The sequence below is a fragment of the Porites lutea genome, chromosome 7 (assembly GCF_958299795.1).
Source record: "Porites lutea chromosome 7, jaPorLute2.1, whole genome shotgun sequence".
NCBI classification, from domain to species: domain Eukaryota; kingdom Metazoa; phylum Cnidaria; class Anthozoa; order Scleractinia; family Poritidae; genus Porites; species Porites lutea.
Genome location: NC_133207.1, coordinates 1,845,419 through 1,863,005, shown reverse-complemented (window position 1 = coordinate 1,863,005; position 17,587 = coordinate 1,845,419).

Below are 17,587 nucleotides of genomic sequence, written 5' to 3'. Positions count from 1 at the left end.
CTGTTCTGCCTCGATCTCACGCGAGTAGCTTAGCTGCCACGCACCAAGTGGTTTGTAGAAAAAAAAAATAACGGTAAACATGAAGAATGTTTGAGGCTAGCCACAACTCTACTGTTAATATTCATCAGGTAATTCAATTTCTTAATATGGAAACTCTAACGTAGCAGCCATTAGCGTTGCAAGGCTTACAGTTTCGATTTATACTCTCCTCGTCGCCAATGGCTTCATGTCGTCACCGAGTACAGTCCAGGCTTCTTGTGTTTCAGTAGTCACAGTAGTATTGCAGCATCATTTCTTCCTCTATTTTTCCTTTAGTTGTTGTGATTTACTCATATGAGTAATAGTTTTATTGACTTGTAAGATGTACATAAAATCGGAGCTGATTCATTCTTTATTAATTTTCGCTACTAGTGTCATACGTTTTTCGGTAGACACTACCATATTTGTAACCCACAAAGGGATGAAGCGGTACTGGTGTATCTTCTTGTCCTTCAGCTTAAAGTAATGATATACGTGTAACACAATAATCTTGGAGTTACTTATCCCCAATCCAGAGAAACAAAGGAAGGTTGAAAACATCTTAAAAACAGGTTAACAGCTCTTCCCTCCCCTGGTGCTGTGCCTTGTCGATGTGGCGGGGAGGCTTGTGTGCCCTTATGACCCCTAGGGCTATGACTGCGGGAGTTTGTGTTCCTGGCAGGTTCAACTATGCTGGATTGGTCAAAGGGAGAGAGGCCAGACTAAACAGCACCCTAGTCCTCCAGGCTAACAACCCCTCCTTGCAAAACACCACTTGCTACTGAAACCTCATGGGGAAAAAGAGGATGGAAAAACCTAGGTACAGCTTTGTCTACCACTTGGCATCTGAAAAGGATCAGTTAGGAAGTTGAATGTCTTCAGAAGAATAAGCTACAAGGGTAACATTATCAGCTAACAACAGATCAGTTTCATTATCATGGGACATATCACGTGCGTCCCTGATGCCTGCCAATTTTGCTGTGGTATTAACCTAGCAAGCAGAGGAACCCACCACCCAACTCCAGGAAAATAAAGGATACCCAATATGCCTACCTAGTCAGTACTCATACTGACTGTTCCTCTACACTTGTTGTGATCATTGATCCACAACTGCATCCCTGATGCTTTCCCCATACATTCCAGATACCAGTCTGGAAACGTGAAGAAGGTATGAGATTGGATTCCTTACAGTGGCTGGTTGCTTGTGTATGGCCAGATTCCAATAAAAGCTGAACTTGTGAAGGTGCAGTGGATTGTCTGATGAACTGTTTTGGCAGAAGCCAGTGCCACCTAATCTGCGTAACACAAGAGATCAGATATCATAGAACTGGCCAACCAAACCAGTAAGTATGGAAACCTGAAAACTCATACTAACAGTTCTTCCTTACTTGTAGTGTTCAACTACAAAACTGTTCCTGTTAATGATGTATGAAATAAATCATATATGAACTGCGGAAATGAAATGAAAATGAAGAAATGATCGTCACAGTGAACACAATAATAATTTATGCAATTGCGTAAAGAAGCCTGAAAAAAAATTCGGGACTTCAATGAGGTTTGAACCCGTGACCTTGCGATACCGATGCGATGCTCTACCAACTGAGCTATGAAGCCACTGACGTTGGGAGCAGGTCAATTGACCTTCAAACCCCCTTTGAAGTCCTGAATTTTTTTTTTTTTTTCAGGCTTCCTTACCCAATTGCATTGCGTTCACTGCAACGATCATTTCTACATTTTCAGAACTGTTCCTTTTGCCTGCTCTTTTTTGTGGTGTCAACATAACAATCAGAAGAATTCAAGCACCACCCAACTGCATTAAATCCAGGATACCCAACATACCTAATGAGTCAGTATTCATATTGACTGAACCGCTACACTTGTGATCATTGATCCACTTCTGCATCCCTGATGTCTGCCTCATACATTCCAGATACCAGACTGGAAACCTATGGAAGATACTACTTGTACATGAGATTGGATTCCTTACAGATGCTGGATGCTTGGGTATGGCCGGATTCCAATGAAAACTGAACTTGTGGAAGTTGTAGTGGTGTTTGGCCGATGAACTGTTTTGGCACAAGCCAGCATCACTTAATCTGCATAACTCAAGTGTTCAGATATCATAGAACCGGTCAACCAATAAACCAGCAAGTATGGAACCTAAAAACTCATGCTACCTGTTCTTCCGTTTTTGTAGTGTTTAACTACAAGTGCATCCCTGATGCCTGCCCTTTTTGCTGTGATGTCAACCTGGCAATTAGAGAAACCCACCACCCAACTCCAGGAAATTCAGGATACCCAACGTGCCTTCCCAGTCAGGGCTCATACTGACTATATGTGTGCCCCATACATTCCAGATACCAGACTGGAAACTTATGGAAGATACTACTTGTAGGAGTTTGGATTCCTTACGGTGGCTGGATGCTTGTGTATGGCCGGATTTCAATGAAAACTGAACTTGTGGAAGGTGTAGTCTGTGGTGTTTTGCTGATGAACTGTTTCAGCAGAGACCGGTATCACTTAAGCTGCATAACACAAGAGATCAGATATCATAAAACCGGTCAACCAATAAACCAACTTATGTGAGGAAACCTAAAAACTCGTGCAACTGTTCTTCCCTAATTGTAATGTTCAACTATAAGTGCATCTTTAATGTCTGCCCTTTTTTCTGTGATGTCAACCTGGCAATGGGAGAAACCCGCCACCTAACTCCAGGAAATCGAGGACACTCAACACTCTTACTCAGTCAGTACTCATACTTCAACTGTTCCTTTACAACTGTGTGATCATCATCAGTGGACTGGCAGGATTTGAAGTAACAAGAATTTCATTTTCACCTTGAATAATACATTTAATGTTGGAACACGTTGATTTAAATTTTTTTTTCATCTTTTCTATCTTTTTTTGAAGTTAATAGTAAGGTTGTTTTAAGATAACTGGTCTGCCACAAAGTAGATAGCTGAGCTGAAATGGAGAAGTCTGGCTGTTATCTAGTCCTCCAGAGTTTGAAAGTGCCATAGTTTGGTGGTAAGTAACTTTCTTTTTTTGTTTTATCGCCTGCTGGCCACTGAAACAGTTTACTAGACAACATCTTTTCATTTGACAATTTAAGAACTTACTTTTTTACAAAGCATGACGTTGTTACTATGACTATTTTATTTTTATCGATTGATTGACTTAAAGGACCTAGAGCAGAACTGGACTTAAGTGCTGTACAAATTATTATCATCATCATTATTGTTATTATTATTATTATTATTATTATTATTATTATTACTATTATTAATATGATGATGATGATGATGATGTATAATCTCAGTGTTCAACTGGTAGCCAGTCCTGGTACAAGTCCTGTGCACAACCTTAGTAGTCGAGAACCCGTTGGAGGATTCAAACTGTTCCTAATAGGGCAGTCTTTTGAATCTGAGCCACATCAAGATTCACCCCTATGCTTTCAAGATGGTCAACTAATCCTTTTGTCCTAAGAGCACTAATAACAATAGGCACAACTCTTGTTTTGACTTTCCATAGTTTTCTCAATTCTTTTGCCAGGTCTTGATATTTCTCAATCTTCTCTTTCTCCTTCAGTTTCACCGTAGCATCCCCTGGTACAGCTACATCAATAATTTGCTGGTCTGCCTTTAGGAGGAAAGTAGAGCTCAACTGGAGAAGAAATAAAATGGATAAAAAGATGGATTGCTGGTAAGACTTAATTTTTTTGTTCTTCTATTTTTCTCTCCTAGCTTTCAAAAGCTCATAGTTCAGCTACAATCGATGACAAAATGAGTTGAGACACTTCGCCCTAAATGGGCTTTTTGACGTTTTCCGGACTTCAAAAGGGGAAAAGATATTTTTTCCTCCCCCATCCCCTCCATGCAATGTTGTGCCACTGTTCGGGCTACCTTTAGAAAACAAGAAACATCCCAACTTTGAATGGAGGGGACAGGGGAGGGGTGTGGATTCTTATGTTCTCTGAAGTTACCGTATTTGAGAACAATGTCTCAACAATTTTGTCGCCGATTGTAGCTAATAACACAGGTATTAGTTATGTATTTTTAATTAACTTTATTTAAGACGGATTTTTTTATTCCTCATTTTTCAGCATGTTCTTCACTGATTCAGGTCGTAAATTGCCATGGTTTTTGGCATTATTCTTCCACCACACCCTTATCTGTGTCAGTTGATAAGTGAGACAAAGACAGAATCTCCTGCTGAGTCTGAAGTTACATAATTTTTAGTGGAAACTACCCTAGTCCTGCAGAGCTCCTCTTGAAGAAATATAATTATTTCTGTTGGTGCAAAGAGTTTAGTGACCCACTGTACATCTACAACCATGAAACTTGTCTCTTATCAGAATTCCTAAATAACAACAGTATCTATTTATTTCCTAGTAAAGCATATATAAAAGTGTGTAATCAACTTACGATGCCAATTTGCAGGTCAAGGACATTTTGCAGTATTCATTGAATCCAAAAAAAGGACTTAATGTTGTGATCCAGCACTCTTGGAAATAAATAACAATTATTCACCGAAGTGGAGGTGGCTAGTCCTGGATATTTACCGAACTGCGAAGCAGTGAGGTAAATATCCAGGACTAGCCACCGACACTGAGGTGAATAATTGTTTTAGTATATACTAAAACAGTGAGATAATTGAGCACAAAAATGACCATTTTTAACTCAAATACTGTTGCCAACGATTACAATTTTGGCGCGTAATGACCGGGCGGCCGCGGCCGTCGCTTTTTCTTGCCGACAATTAAACCTTTTGAAGGCATTTGTTTAGCTCTTGCGGGGAAATTTCTGCAAAAGGAGTTGTGAATTCTTTTTGAATTTAAAATCATTCTATAAAAAAAGATTATTAAATTTAGTTTTAAGCTTATTTATGAACAACTCAACTAAATAAAGTAAGCAAGACTTAAACTTAATTTGCATTTGTAAACAAAAAACTTTTTCACCGGTTTTATCGATAAATTCGTGTCAGAAAGACAAAGCTTTACCTGTTAAAACTTCCAATCCGAACTTCGTCACCTTCTTCGTGTATTTCGGAAACAGCTTGCTTGATTAGTTGTGAAATTTCTTTGTTTGTTTACGGCAGCAAACCGAGAAGGCATTTTACTCGCAACTTACGCGAGTTTGGCGTCGCTCGCTCGGAGGAACTGGAGGTGAATCAGTGAATAGTGCAGGATATTCACTGATTGAGTAGCCAATCAGAGCGCGCGAAAAACACTATCCACTGTTTTAGTATATACTAATTATTATTATCCCAAGTGTCCAGATACTTATCAATATTTCTATGTCATTTTCTTGGGGTCAAGGTATCTTGATTATTCCATGAGCAATTTCAGTAGGTAACTCATTGCTTCTTGGTCAAGCCCAGGATACCTTTGAAGTGGGGTACAGCTGGCCTGGGGTTTTCCTCCTAGAGGCAAATGGACGAATGGACAGGTTTTTAACCCAGCTGTTGCTCCCCAACCGCATTTCAGGTAACGGTTACCGAACTTTGACTGCCAAAAATAAGCGTTGAAACTGTTTGCATTTCGTTTTAAATTTAATCTTACTCACAAAGACAGCAATAAACTGAGAGTGAAAGTTGCTTTGTGTGTTTCTTTATTTTACCAGGGAAGCAAATAGATTTTATTACAGAGCCATAAACACTGTCTCCTGGAAGGGAGTCCTACCATTAAAGACAACTGAATCAGGCCAAAAATCATGTTGCATGATGTTCTCGACAAAAATGAAGCCTTTCTGGACTACTCTCTGGTAACCCATGATTTTGGTCAAAAATTTCAATTTTTTCTTTATGTAATATTATTATTTTTATTTGGATTCTTCCAAAAGGTGTAACCCATGATTTTGGCCAAAAAATTCAATATTTTTTTAATTTATTTTTTCCTTGAAATAAAGCCAGAATATGTACAAACTGCTGTTCTAGATAAAAAAGATGCCCTTCTTTTCTATAAAAATGTTCATTTTTCAAAGTCCCGAAAACTGGATATTTCCAAAGGGGTTAACCCCTTTTTTCTTTCTAGAATATCGTAAAACAAATTTTCCTGGCCTATTTTGCCTAAAATACAAACTTAAGCTGGAAAAATTGCCACTTTTTAACTAAACCATGGACTAACCTTGGAAAAATCCCAATTATTAGAAGTTTTAAAGTTGTTGTTTTTATAGGCTAGAAAGGACTTCTTTTCTTTCTAGAATATGGTGAAACACATTTTCCTGCCCTATTTTGCCTAAACTAAAAAAACGGAAAAATTGCCACTTTTTGACCAAACCCATGGACTAACCCCTTAAGAAAAATCCTGATTCTACGACTTTTTAACTTCTTGTTTTTATACTCTAGAAAGGTATTTTTTTCTTCCTAAAATACCTTAAAACACATTTTTCTGGCGTATTTTGCCTAAAATAAAAAAATTGAAAAATTGCCAATTTTTGACCAAAACCATGGACTAACCCCTTTAGAAAAATTCCTTTCCTCGACTTTTTAAACTTGTTGATTTTATTGTCCAGAAAGGCTTTTCTTCTTTCTAGTATATCTTGAAACACATTTTCCTGGCATATATTGCATCAAATAAAAAAATGGAAAAATTTGCAATTTTTGATCAAAACCATGGACTAACCCCTTTGGAAAATTCAAAATTTTTCGACTTTTTTCAACCTGTTGTTTTTATACTCTAGAAAGGCTTTTTTTCTTTCTAGAATATCTTAAAACACACTTTCCTGGCGTATTTTGCCAAAAATAAAACAATGGCAAAATTACCAATTTTTGACCAAAACAATGGACTAAACCCTTTAAGAAAATCCAAATGTTTTAACTTTTTTTATAGCCTAGAAAGGCGTTTTTCGTTCTAGAATATCATAAAAGACATTTTCCTACCCTATATTGCCTAAAAAAAAAATTTGAAAAAATGGCCATTTTTGGACCAAAACCATGGGTTAACCCCTTTGGAAAAATGTCAATTTTTCGAGTTTTTGAACTTCTCGTTTTTATAGCCTAGAAAGACGTTTTTTCGTTCTAGAATATCATAAAAGACATTTTCCTCACCTACAATGCTTAAAAAAAAAAGTTGGAAAAATGGCCATTTTTGGACCAAAACCATGGGTTAACTCCATTGGAAAAATGTCAATTTTTCGACTTTTTGAACTTCTTGTTTTTATAGCCTAGAAAGGCGTTTTTTCGTTCTACAATATTATAAAAGACATTTTCCTGGCCTATATTGCCTAAAAAAAAAAAACGTTGGAAAAATGGCCATTTTTGGACCAAAACCATGGGTTAACCCCTTTGGAAAAATGTCAATTTTTTGACTTGTTGAACTTCTTCTTTTTATAGCCTAGAAAGGGGTTTTTTCGTTCTACAATATTATAAAAGACATTTTCCTAGCCTATAATGCTTAAAAAAAAAACCCAGAAAAATGGCCATTTTAGGACCAAAACCATGGGTTAACAACCCCTTTGTAAAAATGTCAATTTTTCGACTTTTTGAACCTCTTCTTTTTATAGCCTAGAAAGGCGTTTTTTCGTTCTAGAATATCATAAAAGACATTTTCCTGGCCAATAATGCTTAAAAAAAAAAGTTGGAAAAATGGCCATATTTGGACCAAAACCATGGGTTAACCCCTTTGGAAAAATATCAATTTTTCGACCTTTTGAACTTCTTGCTTTTATAGCCTAGAAAGACGTTTTATCGTTCTAGAATATTATAAAAGACATTTTCCTGGCCTATACTGCCTAAAAAAAAAAGTTTGAAAGATGGCCATTTTTGGACCAAAACCATGGGTTAACTCCTTTAGAAAAATGGCAAATTTTTCGACTTTTTGAACTTCTTTTTTTATAGCCTAGAAAGGCGTTCTTTCTTCTAGAATATCATAAAAGACATTTTCCTGGCCTATATTGCCTAAAAAAAAAGTTGAAAAACTGGCCATTTTTGGACCGAAACAAAGGGTTAACCCCTTTCGAAAAATGTCAATTTTTCGACTTTTTGAACTTCTTGTTTTTATAGCCTAGAAAGGCGTTTTTTCGTTCTAGAATATCACAAAAGACATTCTCCTGGCCTATAATGCTTAAAAAAAAAAGTTGGAAAAATGGCCATTTTTGGACCAAAACCATGGGTTAACCCCTTTGGGAAATGTCAATTGTGCGACTTTTTGAACTTCTTCTTTTCATAGCCTAGAAACGCGTGTTTTTGGTTTAAGAATATTATAAAAGATATTTTCCTGGCCTATATTGCCTAAAAAGGAAAGTTGGAAAAATGGCCATTTTTGGACGAAAACCATAGGTTAACCCCTTTGGAAAAATGTCAATTTTTCGACTTGTTGAACTTCTTCTTTTTATAGCCTAGAAAGGCGTTTTTTCGTTCTAGAATATCATAAAAGACATTTTCCTGGCCTATAATGCTTTAAAAAAAAAGTTTAGAAAAATGGCCATTTTTGGACCAAAACCATGGGTTAACCTCTTTGGAAAAATGTCGATTTTTCGACTTTTTTAACTTCTTGCTTTTATAGCCTAGAAAGGCGTTTTTTCGCTCTAGAATATCATAAAAGACATATTCCTGGCCTATAATGCCTAAAAAAAAAAAGTTGCAAAAATAACCATTTTTGTACCAAAACCATCGGTTAACCCGTTTGGAAAAATGTGAATTTTTCGACTTTTTGAACTTCTTCTTTTTATAGCCTAGAAAGGCGTTTTTTTCGTTCTAGAATATCATAAAAGACATTTTCCTGGCCTATGATGCCTAAAAAAAATAAGTTGGAAAAATGCCCGTTTTTGGACCAAAATCATGAGTTAACCCCTTGGAAAAATGTCAATTTTTCGACTTTTTCAACTTCTTCTTTTTATAGCCTTGAAAGGCGTTTTTTCGCTCAAGAATTTCATAAAAGACATTTTCCTGACCCATATTTCCTAAAAGAAAAAAGTTGGACAAATGGCTGTTTTTGGACCAAAAACCATGGGTTAACCCCTTTGGATAAATGTCAGTTTTTCGACTTTTTTAACGTCTTCTTTTTATAGCCTAGGATGGCGTTATTTCGTTCTAGAATATCATAAAAGACATTTTCCTCGCCTATAATACCTAACAAAAAAGAGTTGGAAAAATGGCCATTTTTGGACCAAAACCATGGGTTAACCCGATTGGAAAAATGTCAATTTTTCGACTTTTTGAACTTCTTCTTTTTATAGCCTAGAAAGGCGTTTTTTCGTTCTAGAATATCATAAAAGACATTTTCCTGGGCTATAATGCAAAAAAAAAAAATTGGAAAAATAGCCATTTTTGGACCAAAACCAAAGCGTTTTTTCGTTCTAGAATATCATAAAAGACATTTTCCTGGCCTATAATGCAAAAAAAAAAACAATTGGAAAAATAGCCATTTTTGGACCAAAACCATGGGTTAACCCCTTTGGAGAAATGTCAATTTTTCGACTTTTTCAACTTCTTCTTTTTATAGCCTAGAAAGGCGTTTTTTCGTTCTAGAATATAATAAAAGACATTTTCCTGGCCTATGTTGCCTAAAAAAAAAAAGTTGGAAAAATGGCCATATTTGGACCAAAACCATGGGTTAACCCCTTTGGAAAAATGTCAATTTTTCGACTTTTTGAACTTCTTGCTTTTATAGCCTAGAAAGACGTTTTATCGTTCTAGAATATTATAAAAGACATTTTCCTGGCCTATACTGCCTAATAAAAAAAGTTTGAAAGATGGCCATTTTTTGGGTTAACCCCCTTTAGAAAAATGGCAAATTTTTCGACTTTTTGAACTTCTTTCTTTTATAGCCTAAAAGGCGTTCTTCCTTCTAGAATATCATAAAAGACATTTTCCTGGGCTATAATGCAAAAAAAAAAAATTGGAAAAATAGCCATTTTTGGACCAAAACCAAAGCGTTTTTTCGTTCTAGAATATCATAAAAGACATTTTCCTGGCCTATAATGCAAAAAAAAAAACAATTGGAAAAATAGCCATTTTTGGACCAAAACCATGGGTTAACCCCTTTGGAGAAATGTCAATTTTTCGACTTTTTCAACTTCTTCTTTTTATAGCCTAGAAAGGCGTTTTTTCGTTCTAGAATATAATAAAAGACATTTTCCTGGCCTATGTTGCCTAAAAAAAAAAAGTTGGAAAAATGGCCATATTTGGACCAAAACCATGGGTTAACCCCTTTGGAAAAATGTCAATTTTTCGACTTTTTGAACTTCTTGCTTTTATAGCCTAGAAAGACGTTTTATCGTTCTAGAATATTATAAAAGACATTTTCCTGGCCTATACTGCCTAATAAAAAAAGTTTGAAAGATGGCCATTTTTTGGGTTAACCCCTTTAGAAAAATGGCAAATTTTTCGACTTTTTGAACTTCTTTGTTTTATAGCCTAAAAGGCGTTCTTCCTTCTAGAATATCATAAAAGACATTTTCCTACCCTCTATTGCCTAAAAAAAAAATTTGGAAAAATGGCCATTTTTGGACCAAAACCATGGTTTACCGCTATAAAAAAATGTCAATTTTTTCGAATTTTTGAACTTCTTGCTTTTATAGCCTAGAAAGGGGTTTTTTTTGCTCTAGAATATCATTAAAGACATTTTCCTGACCCATATTCCCTAAAAGAAAAAAGTTGGAAAAATGGCCATTTTTGGACCAAAACCATGGGTTAACCCCTTTGGAAAAGTGTCAATTTTTCCACTTTTTGAACTTTTTCTTTTTATAGCCTAGAAAGGCGTTTTTTCGTTCTAGACTATCATAAAAGACATTATCCTGGCCTGTAATGATTAAAAAAAAAGTTGGAAAAATGGCAATTTTTGTACCAAAACCATGGGTTAACCCCTCTGGAAAAATGTCAATTTTTCGACTTTTTGAACTTCTCGTTTTTATAGCCTAGAAAGGCCTTTTTTTGTTCTAGAATATCATAAAAGACATTTTCCTGGGCTATATTGCCTAAAAAAAAAAGTTTGGAAAAATGGCCATTTTTGGACCAAAACCATGAGTTAACCCCTTTGGAGAAATGTCAATTTTTCGACTTTTTGAACTTCTTCTTTTCATAGCCTAGAAACGCGTGTTTTTGGTTTAAGAATATTATAAAAGATATTTTCCTGGCCTATATTGCCTAAAAAAAAAAGTTGGAAAAATGGCCATTTTTGGACGAAAACCATAGGTTTTTTGGAAAAATGTCAATTTTTCGACTTGTTGAACTTCTTCTTTTTATAGCCTAGAAAGGTGTTTTTTTCGTTCTAGAATATCATAAAAGACATTTTCCTGGCCTATAATGCTTTAAAAAAAAAGTTTAGAGAAATGGCCATTTTTGGACCAAAACCATGGGTTAACCCCTTTGGAAAAATGTCGATTTTTCGACTTTTTTAACTTCTTGCTTTTATATCTTAGAAAGGCCCTTTTTTCGCTCTAGAATATCATAAAAGACATTTTCCTGGCCTATAATGCCTAAAAAAAAAAAGTTGGAAAAATGGCCATTTTTGTACCAAAACCATGGGTTCACCCCTTTGGAAAAATGTCAATTTTTCGACTTTTTCAACTTCTTCTTTTTATAGCCTTGAAAGGCGTTTTTTCGCTCAAGAATTTCATAAAAGACATTTTCCTGACCCATATTTCCTAAAAGAAAAAAGTTGGACAAATGGCTGTTTTTGGACCAAAACCATGGGTTAACCCCTTTGGATAAATGTCAGTTTTTCGACTTTTTTAACGTCTTCTTTTTATAGCCTAGGATGGCGTTATTTCGTTCTAGAATATCATAAAAGACATTTTCCTGGCCTATAATGCTTAAAAAAAAAAGTTGGAAAAATGGCCATTTTTGGACCAAAACCATGGGTTAACCCCTTTGGAAAAATGTCGATTTTTCGACTTTTTTAACTTCTTGCTTTTATAGCCTAGACAGGCGTTTTTTCGCTCTAGAATATCATAAAAGACATATTCCTGGCCTATAATGCCTAAAAAAAAAAAGTTGGAAAAATGGCCATTTTTGTACCAAAACCATGGGTTCACCCCTTTGGAAAAATGTCAATTTTTCGACTTGTTGAACTTCTTCTTTTTATAGCCTAGAAAGGTGTTTTTTCGTTCTAGAATATCATAAAAGACATTTTCCTGACCTATAATGCTTTAAAAAAAAAGTTTAGAGAAATGGCCATTTTTGGACCAAAACCATGGGTTAACCGCTTTGGAAAAATGTCGATTTTTCGACTTTTTTAACTTCTTGCTTTTATATCTTAGAAAGGCCCTTTTTTCGCTCTAGAATATCATAAAAGACATTTTCCTGGCCTATAATGCCTAAAAAAAAAAAAAGTTGGAAAAAACGTTGGACCAAAATCATGAGTTAACCCCTTTGGAAAAATGTCAATTTTTCGAGTTTTTGAACTTCTTGCTTTTATAGCCTAGGAAGGCGTTTTTTCGTTCTAGAATATCATAAAAGACATTTTCCTGGCCTATATTGCCTAAAAAAAAAGTTTCGAGAAATGGCCAGTTTTGGACCAAAACCATGGGTTAACCCCTTTGGAAAAATGTCAATTTTTCGACTTTTTCAACTTCTTGTTTCTATAACCTAGAAAGGCTTTTTTTCGCTCTAGAATTTCATAAAAGACATTTTCCTGACCCATATTCCCTAAAAGAAAAAAGTTGGAAAAATGGCCATTTTTGGACCAAAACCATGGGTTAACCCCTTTGGAAAAATGTCGATTTTTCGACTTTTTTAACTTCTTGCTTTTATAGCCTAGACAGGCGTTTTTTCGCTCTAGAATATCATAAAAGACATATTCCTGGCCTATAATGCCTAAAAAAAAAAAGTTGGAAAAATGGCCATTTTTGTACCAAAACCATGGGTTCACCCCTTTGGAAAAATGTCAATTTTTCCACTTTTTCAACTTCTTCTTTTTATAGCCTAGAAAGGCGTTTTTTCGTTCTAGAATATCATAAAAGACATTTTCCTGGCCTATGTTGCCTAAACAAAATAAATGGAAAAATGGCCGTTTTTGGACCAAAACCATGGGTTAACCCCTTTGGAAAAATGTCAATTTTTCCACTTTTTGAACTTCTCGTTTTTATAGGCTAGAAAGGCCTTTTTTCGTTCTAGAATATTATAAAAGACATTTCCCTGGCCTATATTGCCTAAAAAAAAAACGTTTGGAAAAATGGCCATTTTTGACCCAAAATCATGAGTTAACCCCTTTCGAAAAATGTCAATTTTTCGACTTTTTGAACTTCTTGTTTTTATAGCCTAGAAAGGCGTTTTTTCGTTCTAGAATATCATAAAAGACATTTTCCTGGCCTATAATGCTTAAAAAAAAAAGTTGGAAAAATGGCCATTTTTGGACCAAGACCATGGGTTAACCCCTTTGGAAAAATGGCAAATTTTTCGACTCTTTGAACACCTTTTTTTTATCTCCTAGAAAGGTTTTTTTCGTTCTAGAATATCATAAAAGTCATTTTTCTCGCCTATAATACCTAAAAAAAAAGAGTTGGAAAAATGGCCATTTTTGGACCAAAACCATGGGTTTTGGAAAAATGTCATATTTTCGACTTTTTGAACACCTTTTTTTTTATAGTCTAGAAAGTTTTTTTATCGTTCTAGAATATCATAAAAGTCATTTTCCTCGCCTATAATACCTAAAAAAAAAAAGTTGGGAAAATGGCCATATTTGGACCAAAACCATGGTTTACCCCTTTGGAAAAATGCCAATTTTTTCGACTTTTTGAACTTCTTGCTTTTATAGCCTAGAAAGGGGTTTTTTTATCTCTAGAATATCATTAAAGACATTTTCCTGACCCATATTCCCTAAAAGAAAAAAGTTGGAAAAATGGCCATTTTTGGACCAAAACCATGGGTTAACCCCTTTGGAAAAATGTCAATTTTTCCACTTTTTGAACTTTTTCTTTTTATAGCCTAGAAAGGCGTTTTTTCGTTCTAGACTATCATAAAAGACATTATCCTGGCCTATAATGATTAAAAAAAAAGTTGGAAAAATGGCAATTTTTGTACCAAAACCATGGGTTAACCCCTCTGGAAAAATGTCAATTTTTCGACTTTTTGAACTTCTCGTTTTTATAGCCTACAAAGGCCTTTTTTTGTTCTAGAATATCATATAAGACATTTTCCTGGGCTATATTGCCTAAAAAAAAAAGTTTGGAAAAATGGCCATTTTTGGACCAAAACCATGAGTTAACCCCTTTGGAGAAATGTCAATTTTTCGACTTTTTGAACTTCTTCTTTTCATAGCCTAGAAACGCGTGTTTTTGGTTTAAGAATATTATAAAAGATATTTTCCTGGCCTATATTGCCCAAAAAAAAAAGTTGGAAAAATGGCCATTTTTGGACGAAAACCATGGGTTAACCCCTCTGGAAAAATGTCAATTTTTCGACTTTTTGAACTTCTCGTTTTTATAGCCTAGAAAGGTGTTTTTTCGTTCTAGAATATCATAAAAGACATTTTCCTGGCCTATAATGCTTTAAAAAAAAAGTTTAGAGAAATGGCCATTTTTGGACCAAAACCATGGGTTAACCCCTTTGGAAAAATGTCGATTTTTCGACCTTTTTAACTTCTTGCTTTTATATCTTAGAAAGGCCCTTTTTTCGCTCTAGAATATCATAAAAGACATTTTCCTGGCCTATAATGCCTAAAAAAAAAAAAAGTTGGAAAAAACGTTGGACCAAAATCATGAGTTAACCCCTTTGGAAAAATGTCAATTTTTCGAGTTTTTGAACTTCTTGCTTTTATAGCCTAGAAAGGCGTTTTTTCGTTCTAGAATATCATAAAAGACATTTTCCTGGCCTATATTGCCTAAAAAAAAAAGTTTCGAGAAATGGCCAGTTTTGGACCAAAACCATGGGTTAACCCCTTTGGAAAAATGTCAATTTTTCGACTTTTTCAACTTCTTGTTTCTATAGCCTAGAAAGGCTTTTTTTCGCTCTAGAATTTCATAAAAGACATTTTCCTGACCCATATTCCCTAAAAGAAAAAAGTTGGAAAAATGGCCATTTTTGGACCAAAACCATGGGTTAACCCCTTTGGAAAAATGTCAGTTTTTCGACGTTTAGAACATCTTCTTTTTATAGCCTAGAAAGGCGTTATTTCGTTCTAGAATATCATAAAATACATTTTCCTCGCCTTTAATACCTAACAAAAAAGAGTTGGAAAAATGGCCATTTTTGGACCAAAACCATGGGTAAACCCCTTTGGAAAAATGTCAATTTTTTGACTTTTTGAACTTCTTCTTTTTATAGCCTAGAAAGGCGTTTTTTTCGTTCTAGAATATCATAAAAGACATTTTCCTGGCCTATAATGCCTAAAAAAAAAAAGAGTTTGAAAAATTGCCATTTTTGGATAAAAACCATGGGTTAACCCCTTTGGAAACATGTCAATTTTTCGACTTTTTGACCTTCTTCTTTTTATAGCCTAGAAAGGCGTTTTTTCGTTTTAGAATATCATAAAAGACATTTTATTGGCCTAAAATTCTTAAAAAAAAAAGTTGGATAAATGGCCATGTTTGGACCAAAACCATGGGTTAACCCCTTTGGAAAAATGTCAATTTTTCGACGTTTTAAACTTCTTGTTTTTATAGCGTAGAAAGGCGTTTTCACGTTCTAGAATATCATAAGAGACATTTTCCTGGCCTATATTGCCTAACAAAAACCCTAAAAATTGCCATTTTTAAACCAAAACGATGGGCTAACCCGTTTGGAAAAACGCGTATTTTTCTAGTTTTTGATCTAGTTGTTTTTATAGCCTTGAAAGGCGTTTTTTCGTTCTAGAATTTGATAAAAGACATTTTCCTGGCCTATATTGCCTAAAAAAAAACGTTCAAAAATGTCAATTTTTCGACTTTTTGAACTCCTTGTTTTTATAGTCGAGAAAGGCTTTTTTTTTTCTAGAATATCATAAAAGACATTTTCCTTGCGTATATTCCTTAAAATAAGAAAATGGAAAAATTCGAAATTTTTGACAAAAACCATAGACTAACCCTTTTGTAAAAATCCCGGTTTTGCGACTTCTTGTTTTTATAGTCTTGAAAGGCATTTTATCTCTCTAGAATATCTTGAGACACATTTTCTTGGCGTATTTTGCGTAGAATAAAAAAAATTGAAAAAATTGCCAATTTTTGAACAAAACCATGGACTTACCTCTTTAGAAAAATTCCTTTCTTCGACTTTTTTAACGTGTTGATTTTAGTATCCAGAAAGGCTTTTTTCTTTCTATATATAGTATATCTTGAAGGCCCGTTTACACGTTAAAAGAGAAGGAACGGTCGGTTAGAAACAAGTGCCGGTTCCAGACGAAATCTCCTGTTTACACGTACATATTCTGTAATGTGCCCGACAGAAAAAGGCACGGTACGTGAGAGCCCCTTGGAACGGGTAGTAGACTGTTAACACGTTGTTTTCTTCGAGACCGGTAACGATAGAGCCCGCGATAATTAAATAAAACTGCTTCGATTAGTTGTTCATATGCTCTTATACATACAGTAGACTGTGCGTATCTCCGACAATCATGGATGCAGGTTTACAAGCACTTTTCTGGTTTCTTCTAAAGAAGAGAACACGAAATTCACGTTTGACATAGCCTGCGTAGCAAGCGTTTCCGTGCTGTTTCCGAGCAAGGACCGCTCTCGTTTCATTTCTCGCGCGGCCAAAACCGAGAATCTCGTTCCTCGGTCTTTCTTTGCTCCGAAACAGCACGGAAACGTTTGGCTCTCGTTTCATTTCTCGCGCGGCCAAAACCGAGAATCTCGTTCCTCGGTCTTTCTTTGCTCCGAAACAGCACGGAAACGCTTGCTACGCAGGCTACGTTTGACAGCGCGTGCGATTCGTCAAATTTCTTCTGAGAAAATGTACCGAATTAGGAGAAAAACAAGGCTTACGGTTCTCCTATTAACAGCCCTTGTATCGCACTTGACAGTCGAAAGGAGCTTCTGGCAAATTCCAAGAACAAGCGCTTGGTTTGATCTTAGATACAGCACTTACTCTGACGATCAGTGGTATGCTAGCTTTCGAGTGTCGAAGAATACTTTCCAGTTTCTTCTTCCAACACCCCTGTGACGTACGCTAAACAACTGACGTGGAGCACCACGGGCTCATAAAAAACGTAACAGAACGGTACCGAAAAAAGGGCGAGCGTTTACACGTTGAAAAGAAAACAAAAATGTGGGTAAGGAACCCTTTTTTATCGGTTCCGTTCCGAAAGGGGTCCATAGCCGCCTATGGACCTTTTTAGGAACGGAACGGATACAACTGGAACGGGTCAAGTACCGTTTACACGTCGAATTTTGAACGGGCCGTTCCAATTTTTTCGGTCGTGTAAACGGGCCTTGAAACTCATTTTCCTGGCGTATTTTGCCTCAAATAAAAAAATTGAAAAATTGGCAATTTTTGACCAAAACCATGGGCTACACCTTTGGAAAAATCCCAATTTTTTTACGTTTTTATCTTGTTGTTTTGATAGTCTAGGAACGAATTTTTTTCTTTCTAGAATATCTTCAAACTCATTTTCTTCGCGTATTTTGCCTAAATAAAAAATGGAAAAATTGCCGACTTTTTACCAAAACCTTGGACTAACCACTTTTAAAAAAGCCAATTTCTCGACTTTTTAAAC